We start from the raw sequence: 4,697 nt of genomic DNA, 5'->3' as shown, positions 1-4,697 counted from the left end.
TTCCGCCTTTGCAGACATTATAGCCAATGAGAGAGCAGATTCCCATATGAACAACAGGGCTGCGTTCAGTGCGAAAAAAAGTACGGCAACGTTCAATTAAAGGGAAATGGTGCTGTTCTAAACGACCATTTGAAAAACTGAGATGGTTTGGGGTTAGAGAACGCTCCGCTTTCCTTTAAATACGTACCTTATTCCTTCAAGCAACGGAGCAAACGTAACTCAAAGTCTGTTTAAGAACGTTTTGAGCTAACGTACCGTTCGGTACAAACGGTCACGCAACGTAGCAAACGTTCAATCGACCTGAAGGCACCCCAAACACAACTTTGATCTATTGGGCTCTTTCGATATTGTAAGGCAGAAGCAACGACTGTAGAATAAATTCGAGGAGTGAAGTCGGGTGAGGTGCATTTGCGACAGCCTAAGTCGGACACTAACTAATGTGGTTTTCCAACAGCAAGGCTCATATCAGCATGGCAGGGTCATTGTTAATGAACGTTTGTCTTTATAATGTCGAAATGAATATGCCTCCAACCCCCATATCACACACTCACAAACCTATATCAAATGTGTGCACATTGTACATTCAATTAGTGACGGTCTCAAATATCACATTAATTTGTATATATCTACTGTGTACATGAACGGCAGCAAAATTGATTCCTGTTTCAGTAACGTCTTTGATCACGTTCGTGTAGGTCAGACAAACACATCCTAATGATTGGTTGAACTTGGTAAAGAGCAACTGCAGAAACTAACAGTTGACTGTAGTCAAAACGTCATGAAATCGGATCACATGATCTATGTAAAGTGCATGCAGTCGACATGAAGTTGCAGGTCAGGCAATGTGTGTCCCCATAATGCAACAGACATTGGACGCCGGCGACTGTCAAAAGTGATCAGTTTGAGCACGCCCATAATCCTTCTGATGGATGCGTTTCGCGAAATAAATGTCAAAGTGTGTTGCGTTATAGGAAGAAAACAAATCTGACTTGCATCTACATGTACACTACGTGAACTTTGCAAAAACATGTGATCAAAGGTCATGCATTTTTTTTATGCAGTCACCTTCAAGTCACTGCAGTTGTTTGTCACCGACTGCACCATGCAGTTAGCCTACCAAGTGGGAGGCACTATTCATTGCGTTTTTTTTGTTTGATCCACGCAAATGGGACCAAAGACCTGACTGAAACAGGGACCACCTTTACCGTTACTCATATGTAGCCTACACAGTGGATATGTACAATTTAATGTGATATTTCGAGGCTCTCAGTCTCACTAATTGATAGTAAAATGTACACATATATATGTACAGTTTGTGAGTGTGTGATATGGGCGTTGGATATTGTCACGAGAATTTTCAATCCCAATGATAATAGCTGACAATCAATAGCTCTGACCAATCCCGAGACCTGTAAGACCATGGGTTTAATAATAATTAGTCAGACTCATTTTATGCAAAAAGATAGTACAGTTTATTCACGAGAATGTTCTGAAGTCCATTATATATACAAAGACATTCATTTTATAGCTGTGCACATACTTCCACACAAACAGTAGATATCCTACGCACATACATACAAGTTTAAATCTTAAACTACGCCTTGCTCAGACAGTCTGTGTTTTTCCAATTATACAGATACATTGTTTAATCTGCAACATGTTTCATAATTTTCTGCAAGCCTAACAGTGTCTCCCCTCCAAAGGGTGGAGACAGAATGTCCTGTAAGGAACACAGTAGTCCAGCTTGTCTGTTGATAGCTCCTCGTATCATTTGTTCCACACTTGCACCCTGCTTACATACTAAAAAGGAACAAAAGGTCCTTGTTCTAATTCTGACTAATACTACACACATCATCAGATTATAGTTTTATGGTGCTAATAAATTTCATACAATTATATGGTTTCAGGGTGGAATACTCTAATCATTACCTTTAAGCATATAATTCCCTTATCAGATATATGTTTATTTCGACATTACAAATAACCCTTATAGACAATGGCAACACTGTCATGCTGCTGGGAGCCTTGCTGTAGGGAAAAGGCTGTAGGACACTCCTGACCTGCAAACCGATTCATTTCAGAATTTGTAAAAATGAGGTTAGGGTCTAAATCCCAACTTGGCCCTAATTTGAAAGCTTTTGGAAGCGCGATCCAAGTGGGAAGATAAACACACTAGTACAGTCTTTCTTAAAGTATCGGTCGCGACGTGTCAGACTATAATGATTTAATTCATTACTGGAACTGATTTGGCCAGGTTCAACTGCGTTCTCTTTTCAATGCATTCTGCCTAGCAGCCGTGTCTCTGCTCAGTTCCGCAGCTGCGCGACTGGGAGGGAGATGCCCGTGTGCTTTCGCGGTTCATCGGATCTTTTTTTCTGCAGTTTTATTGAAGATCACTCCGCGACCCACATGCTGCAGCTTTGTCAGACACTGACTTGTCATTCTCACTCGCCACCATCAAATGGACTCAAGCTATCCTCATACAGTGATGAGTTCTTGGTTTCATACAAACTTTGAGAAATATCGAGGGGCGCCCACAATGTGTTTTGTGCGGGGAAGTGCTTAGTATTGAGTCTCTCAAAACGGACATATTAAAACGACACGCACTGACCAAACATCCACAGCATGACGGTAAACCCAGGGAGTTATTTCAGAACACCTGCAAAGTGGTTATGAACAACATCAATTGCCCAAAGTGTAATTCGTTTATTCTGACTTAAATGATCATCAGAGGGCACCCGTGCTTTACTCCCATCATTCTCCTGATCCTTAAACCAGAGCTCATATGAGGCTGATGTTTCTGTAGATTTTTTTATTCAACTAGATATAGGAAATATAGTTTAACCAAAACATTAGATTGTGATTCTAAAGACAGGGCAGGTTGGAGTCCTCTTATCCACCGAGAGAAGTATGTTCTGTGATACTGTTTCCTCAATCGGATCCCTCATTTTTTTAGTTGCTGCAATTATGTTCCTATTTATCATTTGAGAAGCCTTTGCTGCCAAACGGGAGATCGCATTAATTGAACTGACTTCAACAAACGTAAGAGTGGCTGCACGGGAAGGTGCAAGGTGATAAGTAGGTGTTCACGGGTGTTGGTAGGTTCAGACACTCAAAAATGAGGGGTTCATCTTGAGTTCTAATTCCATAACGTTAGCTAGCTACTTTAGTTCAGAATAATTCATGTAAACGTTAGAAAGCCGGGGTTGACCGTTGTATGACCTACAGTAGCTAGTAGTAACGTTATGTTCTAACTAGGCAGAACTAGATTTGTATTATTTACTGAACGACATTCTGCCCCATATATTTTATATATCGTTTCCATAAAGCCAACATGGCTTTACAGTCATGAACTTAAGTTTCCAATCTAGAGAAGTTCTCACTTTTGTGAGAATGAACTAGTTAGCTTCGTTGACGTTAGTTGGCTAACTAACTACTGTAATTAAGGATGGTGAGCTGTCACGACGAACTAAATCTGGCTTCATTGTTAATTTGTTAATCTTTCATGGAAGATTCGTTATCCATAAAATGAAGTGGCCAGAGAACAAACCCATTTTCACATTTAAGATAGAATTTAAATATTATTTTGAAATGATCAGTAACTGTAAAAACAAAAAAGAAATAGGCACCATAAAAGTATTTAACTAATTGAAAATTAATATTGATATGTAATACCTTTGTCTGTTAGGTTTATGTATTCTTGTTTGTATATTTAAGTTTCTTTGTATTTGTGTGTTCATAAACATTTTTTAAATCATTTTTAAAAAACGAACTAAATATGCCAATGGAGGGCTTCCTATATAGCCTACTGGAGCATGAAATGCCATGAACTCACAAGGGGGCATAACATTACATGTACAATACTATCCCATTTTTGAAAACGTTACATGTATGCTCCCTTGTGGAGGGAAATTAATAGCTTAATGGTAGTTATGCATGGGATTCAAATGCATAATGTTAAGGAAATTAATAGCTTAGATGGTAGTTATACATGGGATTCAAATGCATAATGTTATTAATACAGTGAGTGAGTCTTTGGTGAGTTGGTTTTGGTCATTTCATGGGTATTCCTGGTAGGGACATGTGGTACCTTTGCTTAGCCTAACTGGACTCTGGCATGAAACCTGATTCTGTTGTTTGTTTTCAGAAATTCTGAAGTATCTGGATGGTCAGTGGAGGATGTCTGCCAGTGGCTTCAGCAAAATCAGTTGGCGGACTACACCTCTCCTTTCCAAAGTTTTTCATTTAAATACATCAATTGCATGCAAGATCCAACCAAAACCTGATTCCGCTTTTAACCCAACTACCGTGTAGCTCTTGTTATGGGGGTGTTTTAACTGCCTTGCTCAAGGACAGAACAACAGATTTTCTCACCTTGTCGGCTAGACGATTTGAATGCTTTAAATCTTAGGCTACCTGCCAGTCAACACCAGTCAAAATGCTTGCTTTGTATAACTGCCTAATATGGAAAAAGCATTTCTTTTTTGCTCATAAAACAGATTTGCCACATTGGTCTGTATCACCAGAGTGAGCCAGGGTTCCTGTTAACATGTGGACTTGGAGGTTGCATGAAAACATGTAAATGCTTTGCGTTATATAGGACACATATATACAGAAAACACAATCATTTGCTGACAGATAGGCCCTATGGTTCTGTAATCCCTGTGCCTGACTACATTAAGGAAAATGTGAACGAC

This window comes from Oncorhynchus masou, chromosome 13, assembly GCF_036934945.1.
Source record: "Oncorhynchus masou masou isolate Uvic2021 chromosome 13, UVic_Omas_1.1, whole genome shotgun sequence".
NCBI lineage: Eukaryota > Metazoa > Chordata > Actinopteri > Salmoniformes > Salmonidae > Oncorhynchus > Oncorhynchus masou.
Note: the sequence above shows the minus strand (reverse complement) of the source record.